The 20982-nt window shown below is 42.5% G+C and overlaps 1 protein-coding gene and 1 long non-coding RNA gene across 2 annotated transcripts in view; one reads left to right on the forward strand and one right to left on the reverse strand.

Annotated features, from left to right (window-relative positions):
• LOC138300597 (uncharacterized) overlaps positions 1–20982 on the reverse strand; it is a 56006-nt gene that overhangs the window by 15420 nt on the left and 19604 nt on the right. Inside the window, exon 2 of the long non-coding RNA XR_011204967.1 lies at positions 16339–16446. This is a non-coding gene — a long non-coding RNA (uncharacterized lncRNA). The remainder of the gene's footprint in view (positions 1–16338; positions 16447–20982) is intronic.
• The window catches only part of ANXA11 (annexin A11), a 126891-nt gene that overhangs the window by 7895 nt on the left and 98014 nt on the right, over positions 1–20982 (forward strand). The window lies entirely within an intron of this gene.

The raw sequence follows: 20982 nt of genomic DNA on the forward strand, positions 1-20982 counted from the left end.
TGTGACCAACAGTGGCTAATGACACCTATGAATGTGGTTTCCTGCTCGTTCTTTCCATTAGTTTACTTTCGTCGTCATCACTTGTTGGTTTTGTAGGGACCGTTTGTATTCTATTTGTTCCTGTTTGGTTTGTCGTGTCACGTGACTTGCTTTACACAGCGTAAAACGCCGAGCCCAGTTTGGCTGCCGGTTGGGTGACTTGGCAGTGTGCTGGAGAGTCACTGATTTGTATAGCCCTTGACGTGTGCATTCGGTGACCTGGAGTTTGGGAGGGGCTTGAGACAAATGTGTAGGTCGTTTTCATGAGTCACTGGGGAATCCCAGTGAGTGGTGCGCTTTTTAAAACGAGCTAATCGGAAGCATGGATTTTAATTTGTTTGAAATAGATGATTAGGACGAATTACCTTTAACACTCAGGCCCATATTTATACTTTTTCTAGCGCCGGGTTTGCGTCATTTTTTGACGCAAAAACGGCGCAAACTGGCAAAATAAAATTGTATTTTGTAAGTTTGCGCCGTTTTTACGTCAAGATGCGGGGTTAAAAAAGTAGAAATATGGGCCTCAGTTCTTTGCTTTTTAGGATCACAAAGCAGCCCGAAAATAGAATTCTTAGTTTTGTAGAATATAATGTTTTAGGTCTTATCTACAGGTAGCTGTAGTTATTCGTCAGAGACATCAAGAAGTTACCAGTATTAATCGGCATCCAGTACAGAGAGAGTAGGCTTTTGGTCAGCCTCATCCATCCTTTGGCTCTTGACTTTGTTTTTTAACGATTAACTGTGGGTAAAATGGTCTGTCCGCAAGGCCATGGAATGTAAGGAAGGCAACATGAATTTGTCATTATTTTCAGAGTGGTTTTGTAATAAGGCGGGGTTTTAAGTGGTTATAGGAGGGCCCTCTTCCTTGTGCATCAAATCTGTCTTCTCCCCTTAACAACTCGGTGTTCCTTTGTGCAGGATGTGGCCCCTCTATCAGCAGTTTAGGCTTCTGACTTTGCCTGCGCTTGTTGAATTGTATCACAGGCGCGGTCTATGGCAATAGTGTTGCCCAGCCATGTGAAGTGTTATATATATATATATATATATATATATAATTTTATACTGACAAAATGACTGATGTTGCTTTGCACAGTGCCACGACCATCTTGCAAATGTATTTAAAAAAAAAAAAGTACACACTGGTGTTGGCCCTGTGTAAAATCCTATAGGCGTTGACGAAACCAATACTTTGACCAAGCAATAAATGGCAAAACGAGGAATGTTGACTTTGTTTCAATTTTCTACGTCATTTATTTTTCTTACTTTGTCAGTTTAGAGGGGGTCCAAAAAACGCATTCACGTTGGAGAACAATACTATGCCGTTAACACCGTGTATGTTGGTATCCTTAGCTTTTCCATTTCAATGACTGTCCATTGACAGTCCCTTGTTGCTAGAGGTATTCTTGCTGTAAACAATATTAAGGCCTTCATTGTGAGCTCAGAAAATTCAGTGTGGTAATTTTGTCCTGCGGTTAATCAGTATATGCCGTTCATGGTATTACGCAAGGCTAAATACATTTTCTTACTCCGATGTTGGAATTGGGAGTCACATCTAATTACCTACCTCACAATATACATTTTTACTCATGCAGATATTATCTGGTGACATTTTCACAAGACATAATCTCAGAAGTGCATTATTACCACACATCTCAGATTGCTTGAATGAGGCACAAACCGTTTGGTCCTGGTCCCAGTATTTCTTTACATATAACAATTAGATTCTATGAATATTATTGATCTAGGACACTGCACTACCAAGAGTCAGTGCCAAATTCTTTCACCAACTTTGGTAAATCAGTTTTCTATGTTCCTTCTAATTTATTAAAGTGTACACCTAGTGCCATGAATTGTATGTCTGTAAACTGATGGTAGAATGTGGAAGGAATTGTGTGTATTTGTTTGTTTAACCCACTCACTCTTCGTGGCCATACTTGTAATTGCTGTTGGTCTTTAGTCCACAGTGTTAAAAAAAAAAATCAGATTCTGGATACTGAGTAAGAATAGGTTAGTTTTGCCTATGTCACAAGTTATCATATGCTGGGTGAACGCTAAAGCACACAACTTTGATGCTGTGTGGAATATGATAGGTTTTGAATACATTATGTAATCTTTAATTCTCTAAACTGTCAGTGGGTTATACTAGCAATTTATTTAAAGCGACCTCCAAACTTAAAACATTAGGATGTCCTATGTTCAGACAAGTTGTTAGTCCTTGCAAAGTGGAAAAGGATTGTTATTTTTAGGTCTCAGCTAGACCGCGCATGTGCTATCTCGAAGAGACATGTAGTATTTAACATGTGGGCTTCAGCCTGCCCATAGACTTACCATTTGCTTGCTCCATTGTCGCTCTCATATCCTTTGTGCCCATTTGTCCATGGTATGAATGGTCATGCCTCTTCTTGTGTTTAGCCCTCCCCCTAGAGACTAGCCCAAGTGCTTGTGTCCATCCACCCCCCCTCCCGTCTTTGGAGCTACTTTTTTTTCTTTCTGTTGGGCACTCAACATGAGTGCTTCTGTTTTTACAAGCTCCAATGTGTTGCTTCCTTTCCTTCACAGATCGGTTTTGTTACTCACCTCCTCATGACTTTTCTGTTCCGTTCTGTAACTTGCTTATGGTGTTTGATATTTAAAAAAAAAAAAATAGATACCGATATTCTCCTTCACAAGCTTGATTTAGTTGCAGAGCTCTCTCCCTGCAGCTTTCAGACAGTCTGCATGTTGCACCCTCCCTGCCCATCCTCCTCCCTTTCCTCTTCCAGCAGCTTGTTCTTTGATCCATTGATACTGTCCCTGCTCCTTCAGGACCCCCAAAATTCCAGGTCTCCAGAAGTCCGTCATCTTGCTCCCAGTCAGGGAGTATTATTTGTGCCCATAGCCCCACAGGTACTACTGCAGACAGAATCTTTTGTCTTAAGTGAAAGCGGATGCACATGGTCCAAGATATAATAAAACCATTTGCCAACCACACATTTTAGCTTTTTATAAGGAACTCATGCCGGTAATTACCCTATATGTACAAAGTGCCTACAAAACGCTGACTTCTAGGTGCTGCAACGGCCTTGCAATAATTACTGATGTGCACTCAATCAATGCCCGAAAGTTCAAAGGGTGCATGGGGCCCAGCATAACCGGGCTTAGAAAAGAAATAATTTAATAAGAAAAACAGTGTGATGATATAGTGCATTTCTCAGATGTAAGAACGTTCCACGTGCAATCCATGCCGCATAATTCAACTGCACACAACACATTTAAACACATAATTCCACACCACACAATTCAGCTACACTCACTTCCACTACACATAATTCCACTTCATGCCATCTAAATTAAACTCCAGATATCCCCACTCCGCTCTATGCCACAGAATACCACTCCACACAACATAACTCCACTCCATATAATTCCACTACCCGTAATTCCTACATAATTACACTTCACACCACATATTTACACTTCACATATATACACTTGTTTCCAAAACAGAATCACTCTCCACAAAATTCAACTTCGTAACATGCCATATAATTCTACACAGTATACCACTCCACACAATGCCACATAAATTCAACATAATTCCACTCATGCCACATCATTCCACACAACTTGTGCCACACAGTTCCATACCACACAACATATTTACATTTCACATACCACTCACCACCACCTAATACAACTCCACATAATTACACGCTAATCGTTCCCACATGAATCCACTCAATGCTACCTAAGAATCCTCATAAATACACTCTACATCATGCCACATAATTCTACTGAGCATAATTTAACTGAACGTCACAGTTCCACACACCACAATTCAACTCCACATAATTCCATTCCACACCACATATTTACAAACCACATAATTCCACTCCATACAGATCCAATCCACAACACAGAATTCCACATCATGCCACAAAAGTCAACACAACATCACATAATTCCAAACCACTACATGCCATTTCACGACACACAATACCACTACACATAATTACACTCATGTCACACAATCCCACTAAACATAATTCCAGTACACTGAATATCACATAAATACTATCCACATAATTCCACTGCACACCATACCACATAATTCCACTGCACATAACTCCCCCTCAACACCACACAATTCCACAACAAACTATTCCAACCCACAGAATTCCACTTTACACCACATACCTGCACTCCATAACACACATGGCTAAAATACAGTAACATTGACAATGAGAGTAGCTCTCGGACTGCCAAGAGTGATTGGCTCCATTTTGCATTCTCCCAATTCGTCAAGGGCATGCATACGTCATGCCTCTTCTGGGTTTTAGCCCTCACCGAGTGCACCGCCCAACTACTGCTAAACATACACAGTTGGAACTTTCTGGCATTGTTTTGGGACTACTTTTTTGTGTTTGCAAATGGGTGATTGTCATGCCACAGGCTAGGAGTGCTGGTTACATCTTGCTGCCACATGTTGGTCCTGGCCATTCTGTCCACTGGCAGTAATGGATGAGCAAACTGCTTGTTACTGTTGCATTCCCTCTGTGGTCTCCCTTATGGAAGCGCAGATGCTGATGACCGAGTGCTGGGTCCAGGCACGACTATGTTTGGTGCCCAGATAGAGGCGTGGTCTTGTTGCCGCCGCACTGCCCCATCCGTGCTCTGCCCTCAGCACTGCAGCAGTGAAGGACGTGGGCTGTCAGTTTCTCAGACACCGCCCTCCCTTTCACCAACCCCACCTTCCTCCCTTTCACCACCCCCATCGCCCTCCCGTCAACCACCCCATTGCTAACAGCATTAGGTCGCCCATTGCGGAGACCTATTGGCTTTGCCAATGCTTGTTTATTTTACAGCCCTCCACTCCCACTCCTAACGGGAAGTGGGTGTGGGCAAACACTTACGGCTGTTTGCCGATCTGTTTTGACAAAGACCCGTTTTCTGTGCAGCCTGCCACACTGAGAAACACTTTTAGTAATCCTAACATCTGTACGGCATCTTCTATTTTTGTTCAAATCCGCTGTTGGGTTGTAGAAGGCATTCAAAGATTACGCAACAGATTATAACTGAGTTAATTGGTCATCTAAGAAAGCCTTCCTTTTTTTTTTTTTTTTTTTTCTTTCCTGATTTATATTGAAAATGCAGTAGCTGTGACTGGGATCTGCATCAGACACTCGGTGCACAGCTAACAAATAAGGTACGACTTCTTCCGCCGATTAGTATATGTTTCCAAAACACCAGAGTGTCCTTGGATCAACCCTCACAAATCTATTTTAGCAGTCCTTGTTGTAAGAGTGTCTTCTGTGGTATGCAAATTGGCTTTCCGGCCTAGCTGTCAGAGGCACACAAGGTGTCTGTTTCGCCCAAGATCGCCTTGGCTGCTTTGAGGCACCGCTTGAGCAGAACGGGACCCTCTAGTTTCAAATGGATTAGTTGGCTTTGACGCTCCGATTGATGGGCGAGGAGCAAGAAATGAATAAAGCGCGAAAGCATTTTGCTGCTTTCTAGAGCCGTGGATGTATTTCAGGATACATACTACACAAATGCTGTACTAAAAGATAACTGCAAGCAAACGCGTAAGCAACCAAAACACCAGGGAAGGAAGTAAAGATTTACTGCTCTTAACTCCACCTCTACGTATCGTGAACATAGATCGATCATTGGGGTATTTGTATGTGGAGTTAAGTATAGAACATCTATAAATACATGCTTCTTTTGTATTTTGATTGTGAACATTTTTGCTATAATCTTCTTAGTACGATATTTAAATCTCAATTACTCTCCATAATAATGGTGGGTGAGGGTTTGTCATCTTAAACATCATGCAAATTGTTCCGTTTACTTACATTGCTAGTTAGGACAGGCAAGGATTTTTTTTTTTTTTTTTTTTTTTTTTTAAATCATGGGAGACTCTTTGTTAGCATTCAAGTTGCTTAGCCTCTTCACATTACTGGTGTTTTGTGGTACAAGAGACTCCTCCTATATTAATTTCAGAAGGATTTTCGTCTCAACCTAAAAATATTTTCTGGTGAAAAAATATAGCCTCAAACCCTCTTCCTGCCCGAGCCCACTCTAATCTCGGTCGCTGATGTGGTAAGAGAATAGTGGGTTTGAAGATATATATTTAAACCTAGAAATTATTTTTCTCTTTAAAAAAAAAAAATTCTATCCATGTTGAAACTGAGTTTATTTTATTTATTTTTGTAAGTGTGCCTCTTGTTCCCAGGAAGTTTGCGTCAGAAGTGACGAAAGTGTATTTTTAATGATGGTGCCCCCTTTTAAATGTCCGTTTTCAGACTTGAGCACTTTAGCACTAGCTCAGGCAAGTTTGAGAACAACTGTAGCTATAGTAATGGACGCTTGCTAGGTAAATAAATGGTTTTTGGGTACTGCCTAACCAACATATTGTTTAGGTGTGATCTGTGCTACCCCTACATTAATGAGTATTTTTTCCCTTTAAAGTATCTTCAGATCAGGCACTAACTGTAAAACAGCACCTTCTTATGCTACATTATTTCTGCAGCATAAAAGAGTGATGGATGCCTTGCTTGAATTCATATCAGCTACTGGTAATTACCTGGGCCACATCCCAGTCCATTGTTATTTTGAATACCACGCCTCCTCAGTTTGGACCCAGCCATACGCAAATCACTCTTGACCCTGCTCCAGTTGGAACTGTCCAGTCCGAATTGCCAAGCCTCGTCCTCCCAGTACCGCAACACAAGCAACCCAAGACCATTTTCACCCTAGTTATGGGCTCATCAGCCAGGTATAGCCAAGTCCATTGGAACTATCCAGCAGAAAAGGGCCAAATTGTGTGGCAGGGTAAAGTAAACTATGCGGCAAGAAAAGCGAAGTTAGGTGGCATAATACGCCAAATTTTGTAATATTACTTTATGCTTTTGTCATTTTTAAACTTAATAACACTCTGGGCATTGGTTGCACCTCTTTAGTACCAACTCAACACCCAGATATAACAATAAGCATCAGAAAAGTGACCAGTCCAGCTTTGCTAGAGGCTTTCCACCACGCTACAACGCTTGTCACTGCATTTTTAGTAGCCGATTGAGCTAGGAACACATTTTTAAAATTAAAATCTGCAGATTATGCTTCAGATGATGGATTATGTGTCGAATCATACGAGTGTTGCCACAGCCGCACAATTGCGTAGTTCCAGTAACACCGTGTGCACGAGACCCACTTCTCTGCATACGCATCCCACTTAGGGCAACACACTAAGGCATGCAAAAAGTTATTGATGGAATGTCTGAATTAATCTAAGCCACTGGTAATTACTTGAAGCCCAACAACAATCATTTTGTTGTTTTGCACCCAATGCCACCTCAGTTTGGACCCAGCGCTGGACTTGGATGCTGCCCCGAGTAACTACCAGTGGGTGGGATTAATGCAAGGTTTCCATCCATCACTTTTTGCATGCATTATTTCTGATGTCACTGACCTGGGGGTCACTGAGGGATTGCATGATTATCATGAGTAAAATAGTGTTGTGAAGCCTCACAACGTGTTTTTTTTTTTTTTTTTTTTCCCTTTTAAGCTATAGGGTGGCTCCTCCATTAGGGCGAGGAGCGTAGCCTCCGACCCCTCCCCCCTCCCCCGCCAGCAGCAACAGCAAAACCTTTAAAAGAAAACAATAATAAACTTTGTTTATTATCGTTTACTTTTAAAGGGGGAGGCCACGGGGGGGGGGGGGTGAGCAGTGAGAGCGCATGTGTGTTTGGCAAATCTATCAGTAGTGCAGCAGGTACAGTTACACCACAACCAGTGGATGACAGGGGGTCCAGAAAAACTCCAACTACTGTGGCTGTTTACAACCAAGCTGGTAGGAAAGGGTCTGTTTGTTCTTGTTTGCATTAGAGACCATGGCACCCTGACACACCAATGCTGATATACTGCCTCCTTTGTAGATGCTCAGAATGGCTCGTTCTCCATCAGTTCTTATTAACCTCACGTTTACACAGTCCTGTCTTGCTTTTTGGCATCTCGTCCCTTTCTAAGCTTCTGTTCCATTTTAAATTGTGTGTGTGTGTGCAACAGTATCTGTCAATTACTAGTTTCTTAGTCTATTTGGCTGACTCTGATTGCAGAGCTACTTGGATGAACTGTGTGATTGCTAGTCTATATTAAGAGCCCGCTGCAGACTGCAGTTTTAATGTGGATCTGCTGACCAGGATTGAGTAATGTCGAACTCTGTGACGGGAAGCGATTGCTGCTGCGACTTCATTGTGAGCACTTCCTAGAAAACAGTTGTCACTACACGATGAAACTGATAAGTGGATGTTTTAACGAAAGTCCTCTTCTTGGCTTGTGAAAGCTGTGCCAACTTCCCAGTTAGTTTATTTTGGACCAACGCTGTGGAAATCTACAATTGTGGAAACTGGACCTCTTAAAGTCCATGAGCAGTGTCGCTGCTTCCTGCACCCCTACAACAAACCTGAATCCCTTGAGGGAAGGAATACTGGCACTAGGTATTGCCCTACGAGAACCCCCAAAGAACCCTGAATGTACCTAATCACATCCTCTTAGGACAACATTGAGACAATTTATATAAACAAATATATATAGTGCCTTTTGCTAAGGAGCTGTGAGTGTTTTGGGGGTTGTTGCTAGCACCTTGTGTGTGTGTGTGTGTTTGTGTTTTTATTTTTATTTTAATCGGTTCCCTTTTTAGCTACATAAACATATTTTAATACATGTTGATGTATTTACAGTTTCAGACTGTGTCTGAAATTCTAATCCCCTCCAGCGCCAAAAGTATTGACTGTCTCGACATATGGATAACCAAATTACTCCCTTAGCGTGCAGCGGTTTTGTGGCCTGGGACTCCAGAGGCAACCCGTAGCACTCACAATGGATACTGCCCCAGGACTCGGTAAACTACATCACAGTGGGACAGTGGTGCTCTGCTCATCTCCATCGTCAAGGATGACCATTATCAGCAGGTCAAAACTTTCAGCAAGATCATTTTACTCGGGCCACTTTAACAAGTTAAAATAAGTTAAGTGCCCTCCCCCCTGTAAGATGTTTGATCTGCAATTGCAGTAACGCCCTCAAACTGTGTGTGACGTTAGTGGGATATTTGTTCCCACACGGTGCGTTTCCCTGAGATGTGCTTGCGTTTGAGTAACATAGGGCCAAATTGATTGGTCTTTGTCTGAACAGTTTAGAGGGTCACAGGACAAGAAGAGGTTATTGGGCTACAACCGAGGTGGTTGAGACCTTATATTGATGCTATTACCGAGCCTGACCTACTCTGATAACTGAGTACTATAAACTCTTTCAGCACCTGACTCTCAAAGTATTAGGTGAGCAGCCTTCAGCTTCTCGGAGGTGGTGTGTGTACTCCGAACTCAATAATCACTCAGTGATTGTCCAGCATACTGCTTTAACTTTTATATACAAGCAACACTATGTGATTGCACCAACTTTGTAATGCAACATAAGTGGATTATGAAAGAGAACTTTGACTTCTCAAGAGGTGCTACAGGTAAAGCAATAGCAATCTATGAAGGCAAATCACATTGGTAATTCTTGCAACTGTTTGGGGAAGTTTCAGGCTTTCTTTTTATAGTCCTTTTTCAGGCAGTGAATACTGAGGACTGTCACTCTTCTGAGACCACTGAGGGTGTTTCCCTTCTATGCAGAGCACAAGCAGTCTTCATCTTTGTATGATGCCACATCGAGGTGGGAGGAAGAGTGTCTCCATCGAGATCACAGAAAACGAGAACAATGAGGAGTGGAGTCTTTGCACCTGACAGCCATCATTCTGTTAAAATACCACGTCACAGGGAGAATAAAGGCAGGCCCTGCCAAAACGGCCGCACCCTGCACTTACAAAGGAAACCACTCTCTCCACCCATCCACAACCACCATGTACAATGGAGTGCTCAGAAATGAGCAACTGGGTGAGCTGCTGGTGAGAGGCCACTGCTTTATTTCTGTAGGAAGCTCAGTGTTTGCTACCTTACAAATACTTTTGGGGTGTCCGCTATACACTTTACTAGCCCTTCCTGGGAGATGGGCACCCAGTCTCTATCTATTAAGTGTTTACTAGATGAAGTCCCAAATGGACATGACTAGTCACGTAATCACACTGTGCCGTGCCATGAAGATTCTTAATACCAGTCCTCTGATACTGCCTGCACACATGCCACACACCCAGGATGGCCGCAAACACCTTGTTATGGTACTCTCAGAATTTCTGGAGACTGAGGCAGGTATGCTTCGTGCTTCCTGCCAAGGTCCAGAAAAAGATCTGTCTAGTTCTAGAGAATCAAATGTGGTATGCTGACACCACTGGTAATGGTCTTTGAACCGTTCGCCACATGTATCTACCACAAAAAAATAATAATCAGGCTTTGTTTCTTCAGAACCCTTAAACATTTAAGGCCTCGGCACATGTGCATGATTATTGAATTAAAAATCTAAAATAGCATGGATACTTTCACTAGGACAACTGATGATGTGGGTGCATGCTTGCAAAATCGTGCATGGGACAGTCCCTTCTCAAGAGTCTTGAAAACGCATCAATTATCGCAACGAAGTGGTATGTGCACTCTGAAGTTATGGGCTTCCCTGTGAAGAAGTGGTACTATTTGTGTTGGTGTCTTTAGTCATTGTTGGCTGGCTTGATTAGTGGAGTGATATCTTCTGGGGTTGTTTCTCAACAAAGGGTTTGAACCACTGACCCACCTGCACACCAGTGCTCATGGTATGTGTACCCATACGTTAATAATTTTTCTAAAGAGTGGTTCACTGAGTGTGTGTCTATCCCTTTCTAATAGCAGTTGGTATTTATGAGCAGCAGCAGCAGTATCTTAGGCAGGTTGCACTCAAGAGGATGGAACTCAATTAGTTTTCTAAGGATCTTTCAAAGCCCTACTTTGTTTACGTTCACAGAAAACCTTAGGCCATACTCAGTCCTTCAGATTCGACTGTTCTGGCTATGCCGAGGACATGCAATGGAAAGCAGAATAAAGATGGTTCTGGAAAAATGTAGAAGGTACCTATGTGGCATTGCCAAATGGATGACCCATAGTGAGTTTCAGTTATAGTGAAACAAAACAGAAGTCATAGTGGTGAGTAGTGTTAGGAATGGGTTCTCTATTTGGCAGTGGTTTACACCCTGCCCAAGTAGGAACCCTCACTCTACTTAGGGTAAGGTAGTCACACTGTTATAACTCCTGCTCACCCCCTGGTAGCTTGGCTCAAGCAGTCAGGCTTATCTCCGAGGCAATGTGTAAAGTATTTGTACGTGTACATACTCCCTCTCCCAAATGACTCCGTTTAGGAAAATAGCTAATATTTATCTAAGTAAAACATGACAAAAATCCAACATACACAAGTCAAAATATCTCTTTTTAAACATTTAAGCAAGTCTTAAACCATTGGAATCAATGGATGTCTCTTTTTAGCACAAAGTACCTGGTATGTGTCAAAAACAGACTACGCGAGCCACAGGGGAGGTGAGGCACCAGAAAAGAAAAGAAAAGAAAAGCGATGCACCGGTTGCTCACTGCGCAGGGGAGGTGATGAGTCAATTCTTTCCTCTCAGGAAAAGCGATGCATTGAATTATGGACACGCAGGCTCAGTTCCTTACTGAGGTGCTGGGGCGATGAAAAATAGGCAGCCAGGGCCGATGTGTGGGAAATCCAAATGTGCTGTGTTGATGGCACTGTGGTGAAACAGGTGCTATGTCAATGCTGCAGCTGTGGGACAGGCTCTGCATTGATTATTTTGGCGCTGTGATTGTCTCCTTCAGATCCCCCAACTTGTACTTCGAAGGGCCCACGGACTGGAGTTGGCACCACTTGGCAAGTCAGGACTCTCAGAAGAGCCCAGGTACTGGCAGATACAGTATTTGATGTCCCTGAGCCTTCTTAACAGGAGGCAAAGCCCTTGGAAAACCTTTGGAAGCAGGATGTAGAAAGCCAAGTCCAGTTCACTTCCAGGACCGAAGCAGCAGGCCAACACAACAAAGCAACCGGGAGAGAGCCAGTCCCTCCTGCAGCATCCAGCTGTACTTCCTGGTAGAATTTCCTCAGTCCGCACAGGATCTAACTATGTAGGGGTCATAGGTCCATTATTTATACCAATTTATGTCTTGGAAGTAGGCAAACTTCGTAGTGCATAAGAGCCCTGGCCCCAGACACGCTCCAGGTGGTTGGAGACTGCTTCCTGTGAGGACAGGCACAGCCCTATTCAGGTTCAAGTGTCGGCTCCTTTCACCACTCCTGCTCAGGAAGACCCAGCAGCCTGGTGATCGGCCATCAGGATGTGCAGGGAATGCCTCCGCTCCCTTTGTGTGACAAGCTAGAGTAAATGCACAAACAGCCCAACTGTCATCTTGATCAAGATGTGTATTCAGCAGACCAGCAGAGGCACAGAAGGGTTAAGCAAAAAAAATGCCCACTTCCTAAAAGTGGCATTTTTAAACTTACAGTTCAAAAGCCAACTTCATTTAAAAAATAAAATATATATGTATGTATGTATATGTGTGTATATATATATATATATATATATATATATATATATACATAAATAAAATTTTTACACCATCAACGGTCCACCTTGTGGCGCACAAGTTTTACGGGTGCAAACATGAGGAAAGGACCATTCCTCTACAATATTCAAAAACAACAATTGTCAGACAATTGATTTGTTGCACTCCAGGAGAGTTTTATTGCTTCTATCCAAAGAAGTATAAAAAAAGAGAAGACGCCACCAAAGCGTTTCAACCTCTCGGTCTTGATCACAGTTTACTGGTGGTGTCTTCTCTTTTTTTATACTTCTTTGGATAGAAGCAATAAAACTCTCTCCTGGAGTGCAACAAATCAATTGTCTGACAATTGTTGGTTTTGGATGAATATATATAAGCACCATGTTTAACCTATAGGAGAGATGGTCCTTGCAATAGTGAAAAAACAAATTTAGCAGTATTTCACTATCTGGATGTAAAACACACCAGTACTTGTCCTACCTTTTTAAATACACTGTGCTCTGCCCATGGGACTGCGTTGGGGCTACTGTAGGGGTGACTTGCATGTAGTAAAAATGAAGGTTTGGGCCTGGCAAGGGGGTGACTTTGCCAGGTGGAAATGGCAGTGTAAAACTACACCCCCCCCCCCCCCCCCCCCCAAGTGGCAGGTCTGACACACAATTACAGGGCTACTCATGTAGGTGGCACAATCTGTGCTGCAGCCCCACTAGTAGCATTTGATTTACCTGGCCCTGGGCACACACAGTGCACTTTACTAGGGACTGATTAGTAAATCAAACATGCCAATCATGGAGCATCCAATCACCAGTACAATGTAGACCGGGACCATATGCACTTTAGCACCAATTAGCAGTGGTAAAGTGCCCAGAGTCCGAAAGCCAACAAACCGGTCCGAAAAAATAGAAGGACATTCCTTCAAGCTTGGACAACAGTAACCCTGTTTGTTGCCACTCCCCAGTATCTGTTGGGTCAAGGACAACAGCCCTACTGACATATGGTCGCAGATGAGTGGAATCTATTTCTTGTCACGTGTCCGACTTGCACTGCCTGTTATTAAAATAATTTGGTTTGAATGCTTAACCTTGCACAGAGGTCTGTATTTTTATTTTTCTAACAGAAATTTCAAAGGGAGGCTGTTTGGAGTAGGTTGAGGCACACTTCATAAAACTTCTCAGGATCCTTCAAGAAAGCTGGGTTTGGAGAGCATTATCAGGCCCTACATCCAAATACCTGACTTACTTTGTGGATTCAAGAACACTGAAATTATTTCACATTAATAAGCTACTGAAATGTGGTTCTAATGATACACTCAATGCATTCCTGTGACTTTAGTGTGTCAATTGTCCTACCTAGTTTGTCCCTCAGTAGCGCGAAGATACTCCTCTGGTCACAGTCCACGGTCTATACATTTTTAAAGTAACGAATCTCATATTTAGTGATATATAATAATATCGAACCGGAAAACCCTCCCTTTTGTAATGAGGTGAAGCAATTCTTAATGTCTTCCAATTCTTTGTTCCGAGCCTTCTTGAATTCTGCTTTTAGGGAAACACCCAAAACGTATAGTTTCTTCTAAACGTGAGATAGTAATGGCATACTGCGGCCTCTGCAATGCTTAATTGGTCCGCTGTATTAATGACAATTAATGCACACTGAGGTACTACTAAATATTATCAACTTTGGTTTGGTATTAGTTGTATTTCATAATTCTACTTGTTGTGAGAGGGGTGCACGTGGTTAGGTCTTTCTAGCACGTTACACTGACCCTCACTACAAGGCCTAGTAGCGCCCCACGGTCCGTCCTCGTGATGGCAGCCCCCCCCCCCCCCCCCCCGCCCCCATGCAAGCTCCGCGTTGGCATCTTCGGTTCTTTTGTTGCTTCAGTGTTCGGTTCATTCATGTTGCAGCCCTTAATAAAGAATTCCAATAAAAACGGTGCTATGCCGAGACCCTTACAGTTGCCGGGGGGTTAAATTTGTTAAAGTCCGGGTTTCATCTGAAATGAAGTAAGGAAGGCAAAAGAGGCTGGTTAATGATTTGAGAAACCGTTTTAGTTTACGACTTAGAAGCCTTTTTACGACCCAGTGTCGTACACAGGGGTGTTTTTTTTTTCTCCTTGCATCATCGACTCTCGGGCGGGTAGTTGCAGAGTTTGTCCAGGGTGTGCAGCTTACTGCTGTTTACCCGCCCTCATTCGTCGCAGCCTTTGCTCTCCAGTCAAATAACAGCTGCCGCCCGGGGGCAGCGAGGCGGGGTCCGCGCTGCACCTTCTCCAGCAATTCCAGTCACGCAGCTTTCGCTGCAACGGAAAACTCACTGGCGCGAGGGAGGGGAAAAGTACGCTTTGCATCACAGACTTCCACGTGGGGGGAGCAGTTTCCTGAAATTCATGTTTTGACTTCGCCCTGCCCGCAGGTTACCTTGGAATGAATTGCGTTCTGTGTGGGTAGGCGGCTGTGGAGTGTCTGAGTGAGGCTAAGAAACAGTCGGCCCTTGTAGGCTTACCTGACCCGTATATTCCCCAACCAACTGCAATCCACGAAAGGTTCCCATTTTATGCGCTACTCTGCCCCAAAACTACCGTTTATTTTTAGAAGATTTCTTACAGAGAAGCAACGTGGTTTTAGGTGCCTTTCAACTTTCTTTGGTAACTCTATGTCTAGTTGTTTTAGAGACTAGTTCAGGTATTGTCATTTTATGCATTTTATTTTATTTAAATAGTATGTTAATAGTGTGAACTCCATCCGCCTGGGTATCGGAGAAGCATTTCAAGGATTTATGCCTTTGACATAGCCACAGTGCTTATACTTTTGGTGTGCAGCACTGGGGATTATCAAAAGCTGTGTAGAGAATTTATGTATATCCTGTTGAGGTTTACCGCGTGTTTACTCTCTAAATGTTTTTTATTGATTTTATAATCTTTCCGTATAACACAGAGGAAGACTTCGTACCAATGCACCTAGTAATTCAGTACACCTTGAGGTAATTGGGGTAATTAACAAAAAGACACATTACATTTTAAAGTAACTGTTCTGAGGGAAATTTGTAAATTGCAAGTATACATATGAGGAGCAATCATCTGGAATATACACATATATGCTTAACAGGAAAAAGCTACGGATTGGATGTTTGATGTTTACCTAGAGCCATGTCCATTGTTATGTGATCCTTCTGGAACTGCAGTTCTCCACCATCCTTACGTAGATTAATTTCTGCTTGTCAAAAATTGTCTAGTATTGTGAATGTGTTCCTCTGCAGAGCGAATATGGCCTAGCTCAGGACTACAGCTATACACAAAACCTCAGTTTGGTTAACTCATTGCAGTAACAAGTTAAGCAGACTATAATCACAAATGAATTCAATGTGCCTGCAGAACTGTTCAAATTTTCCAGCATGCTAAAAAAAAAAACTAAAAAAAAACTGCGAGACTGTCTCTCACACTTCGTCATCCACCACACTGATACATGCTGCATGCAATAACCGCTCAGTGGTCATCACCCATGACCTAGATACACTTCCCATATAGGATCAAATCAAAATAAACATCCTGCCAACCACACATCCTACATGATGTAGCATGATGCCCATGTTGGCAAGCCCTTCGGTGCTCCACAGAAGGGTAGTAAGCTCTATATAAATGCTGAAATACAATACTAGCTTGAGTTGGAGTGTCCCTCATGAGGCACTGTCACACTCTAGGGGTGCACATGCAATATAAAAATTATAGACTAGAATACTGCCCAGAGAAATTGTCAATTTAAGTTCACACGGGCCATCCATCAGTTTGACTCACCTTGCCTGTTTCAGGGATCTGAAAATTCTATTGGCAGGATATAGTCATCCACATAAGATTTGCATTTTTTGTTGGTGGTGATGTTTTGTTTCTGTCAGAAGGTATTACCTGTGTAAATGACAATACATTGATTTCCAAGTTGTCCCCCATAAACGCGGCTGCTTGGATGTGTATATCTATATCTGAATATATATGTCCATATTATAATTACATATTTAACTACACAAACTCAAAAATATCTCTTGTCTTATTATATCATGCCACGGCCGCGGGACATTGTGCTAATGTTCTTGTTGTGGTAAGCCTTTGGTATGCAAGCTGCTGCTCTAAATATAGCATCCTGGTGCACTAACTAGGCCTCTAGTCTATTCTGAGGCTGCAGATTATATGTAAACTCAGCGAGCAGATGATTGTCCAGAATTTCAGAGTAATTCCTGAGTGGGCACAGAGCTTTCGTCAAAAAGCCAGTTTCCAAACCCATCTCTGTTTAAATACTTGTACAGTTTGGTAAAGCTTTTGGTGGAAAATACTAGAGACCTGAAGCATGAAGAGAGCAATCCGAATCCTACCAGAACAATTAGGTGGTCACAGCCCCCTCGAGTAAATTTGGTACGGTTTAATGTCCTAACTTACTCTTCACGGTAGTATTTGATTTATATTTACCATGTAACACTGTTAGTCATCTATTCTTTTATCTTTCTCTGGCATAACAAAACATTTTACCTGTGGAAAACCGGTTACAACTGAGTGATAGGCTTCATTGAAACACGCAGATTAGTGAAGTGAGCCACACTTAAGTATATTCTGCTGCCCTTAGTAGCAACCAACCCTTGTGTGTGTGTGTGTTTACGTTTTTAACTAACTTAGTTAGGTTCCTAACCTGGTATTCAAGCGTGTCCTGTGTAAATGCTATAAATCAGCCAACTCAATCTGGTCGCTGCACCACTTTGAACTGTATTTTGCATGCATGCTTGCATTGCGGAGTCAGTTTCTTCTCTTCTGTTCTTCTTTGGTGGTGCCTCACCTTTAAACCTCATTTCTGTTCAAGCTGAAGGACCAGGTATATATCCTGAGCATTCAGCACTGTGCCATCTTGACTATATTTAGTTTGGATTTACTTGAAAACCACTGACCATGTATATGACGCCCTGTTTGGTTTGCTGACCATTGCTATTGAATATCTTGAGAATCTGGTATGTAATCACCCTTTGTAGTCTAGTGTTGGCCCCACCTGGTGTGGATTGGAGTCTCTGTGAAGTGGACCTATGCACAAAGAAAGAAACAGCCAGGCACACTAAGCGTTATCTAAATTGTTTTGTTTTTCCTTGACTCCACTGTCACCATATCTTCCATATCTTTGACTACATTATCCAACAGGGAGTGTGTACGCATTAGAGGCATCCCTATCCCATGTGCGTTTATTAGGGTGGTGGCACTGAGAGGGGTAGCCGTGCGAACTCGCTCTGCTTTGGCTTATTCTTTGTAGAAGCCCCATCACATTCTACTTACTACCTTCTTTGCTCACTGCCCCACTTGATCCTTCTTAAGAGAGGACACCTAATCCCGAGTGGGTCAGTAGAAAGAGTTGCCAGGCCCATTAGAATTGTGAGAGACACTGGAGCACAGCAGGTCTCTTGACGTTGCCTCCTATGGTTTGGCTGCTGAAAGCAGTTTAAGAGACTTTGGAGAAAGTCGGGGGCAACATGAGAAATTGTCTATTCAAGCGTACCTAGATGTAGCAACTTCTTCAAATAATTCTCATCTCATTCTGAACCCTCTGAGCTCTATTTACAAGGAGCTAGATTTTGCCAGCCATCGGAGTTACTAGTTTCCCCCGGGATCTGTGACTCTGAGCCACTTGCAATGAGGGCCTAAAGCCTCCTTTCCGGGGGCTTGCTTCAAAGTTTATCGGTCTGAATAGCTTACCCAGTGTACCTTAAAACGTTCCTATGTGTGACCTCCTAGCCACTGTCTGCTGTACTAAAAGATTTTTAAAGGAGGTTTTGGCGGGAGGGTGTGTGATAGAGTGCGAGCAAAAGCACAAAAACGCATATAACCTTGCAGATGGTTTCTCGAGTTGTGCCTTGTTGCTGCAAGACTTGGGTAACACATTGAGCATGCCCCCAAAAGGAGGCACAGCAGCAAAGATTCCCTTATGGAAAGTAGACAGCGAATAATATACCTGGGATTCACTTGTCACAGGAAGACAAAGTGATCTAGTTACACACATTATATAAACATGAAATAATATGTATATTGAGCTTTATTTCGAATGCGAATAAACTGGCGCTTTAGGAGAATGTACTCTGTTCCTTGCAGAGGAGTCCGAGGCAAATCACTGCGATTATAACCTATGTGCTAAAAAAGAATATCTGGGGCAAATTGTCCCCAAGTCGACAAAAGCAGCCATGATGGAGTTGGGTTGAGGTGGAAATAATATGTGGCAGTGCTGCTGGGCTCGATCATCTTTTGGGGGCTTTTTAGTCTCTGCAAATATTGCTATTAAATGAATCTATTGAATCTTTTAGTTCCGTTGGAATGTTATGTTACCCAAATATTTCGTGGTTCAGTTTACCACTGAACGTCAGGTGTCTCAACAAATATGCTTCAATAATTACACACCACTTAACTGTTCGATCTAGTTGACATTCTTCATGTGAAAATTACATTTTGTGGCTTCTGGCATACAAGAGTGAACAAAACTGAACATAAATTGAGCATTTCAGAAAATTTTGCTCTACCTTCTTTGGGTTCGAAAGCTTGGAATCCGGTTTCCTCCACCCACCGGTATGTTGCATTGGGTGTTGTACTGTAAACAGCACACAATAGTTTGTGTTTGGAGTAAACATCAACATGCCTTTCCCAGCACTGCAACAAACATTGCTAAAGACTCTGTGCTTGTTTTTTTCTGCTCTTAGTCAATTACTAATATTTACAGTGGACATTGGGTGTGTTGGTTTTGCTGGCTTACATACTTACCTGTTTTATAATACCTTCCTGCAGACCTGTATCACAATTGTACTGTTAGAGTATGGATTTTTGCCACTTCTAACTGCCTCCTCTAAGGACTACGAAGCATTATAACATTCATATTAATTCAATAATGCCCATATATTACCAGCCCTCCTTCTGTTGTTCCTTACCTAATGTAGACCCTGGATTCCTTCAGGATACGACCATCTTAGATCCTTAGAGGCATAGTTTCCCTATTAAACCCTCTAACGAAGAATGAGTCCATTGATTATGGTACAACTTTTGCACTTATTTTACTCCTATAGAATTTTTGGTTGTGTCTAAATACCTAGCTTCTCGATTGCGGAGACCGCAGAATGTGGTGGCATCCCCCCACCCCTTGGGGGTACATCAAAAGGCCCCTTGTTCTCTGAACCTTACTAATGGCTGCAGAAGACTTCTTCTCTTCCCCCTAAAAAAACACTCGGGTATACAGCCCATCATAATCTCTGGTCCCTTAATGTACTCAGCTGAATTTAAATCTTAATCTGGCGGCTGAGCATTTGCTACCCTGACCAGTGAGTTTAGAATGCTTTCATAATGCTCCATCCGATGTGGGAGCCTTTAACAATAATTGCTTGATCAGGAAGGATCTAAGTAGATGTTTGGGTCCGATTAGAATCCTGCCTAAAATGATTCCTTTAAACTCTACTGGATGTGCCAACAGGCCATTTGTGGCATGTCTGCACTTTTTAAGTGGGTATAATCTAATATTTCCAACTACATCTACCACAGAAGATATTTTGACCTTTGTCATGGCATGCAAAGGAATAGATCAAAGTACGACAAATGTTCTTCCCTGACCACTTGCCCCCCATTTCTCTAAAGGAGAAACACAAGCTAAGCTGCAACTCTATTTTTCAGTAATATTTCCCTACTCTGTGCACGTTTTGCTCTCCTTATCAGATTTTTGGCCCCTCGTTGAAAACATTCACTAACACTAGCTCAATCCTTCATCTTTTTATCTGCAGTAGGTTTCTGCACTTGCGCTTGTAAAGGGAAGGATCTTTCACTAATTTGTCTTCTAAAGCCCCAATGTGTGTTTTGTGCCCTCCTTTTAATATAAGGAGGCAAAGCAAAAAAGCACCCTAGGAATGCAGGATAGTTGGAAAAGGCGATACCATGCAGATCATTTCTAGAGGAGCTCGGTACCAGTATGATAAAGAGCCTCCAATCACAATGCTACAACCATCCCCCTTCAAGCTTCTAAAAGATGTGTAGGATACTATACGTGAAAGGCTCACTTATCCACATCTTTGTTTCCAAGTCACCCTTGTCCACCCAGTCCTCAAACTAGTCTTGGGAACCTTCACATTCTTTGGTTTTGAACTTGCTAGGAAAAAAGTAGAACTGTCCAATTCTGCCTCACCCCTTAATCAAAACCCCTTGCCTGGCTATTGTCGGAGCCCAATTACAGTTTCCAGTTTGTAGGATCAGATGTGAGTTTCTTGGTAATTAGTAATGTAAATTCATGCTTCTTGTATTTGAAGCCCATTCAGAGCTCGATGGTGAAGCAGCTAACGAAGGTCTTGAATAGAAGAGCTCCCACATTGGGCTTGACTGCCTCTGATAAGCAAGCAAATGCACAGTTTTTATAGGATGCCTCCCCCAGCATAACTCCATATGTGCCCA

This window comes from Pleurodeles waltl, chromosome 6 (genome assembly GCF_031143425.1).
Source record: "Pleurodeles waltl isolate 20211129_DDA chromosome 6, aPleWal1.hap1.20221129, whole genome shotgun sequence".
NCBI classification, from domain to species: Eukaryota; Metazoa; Chordata; class Amphibia; order Caudata; family Salamandridae; genus Pleurodeles; species Pleurodeles waltl.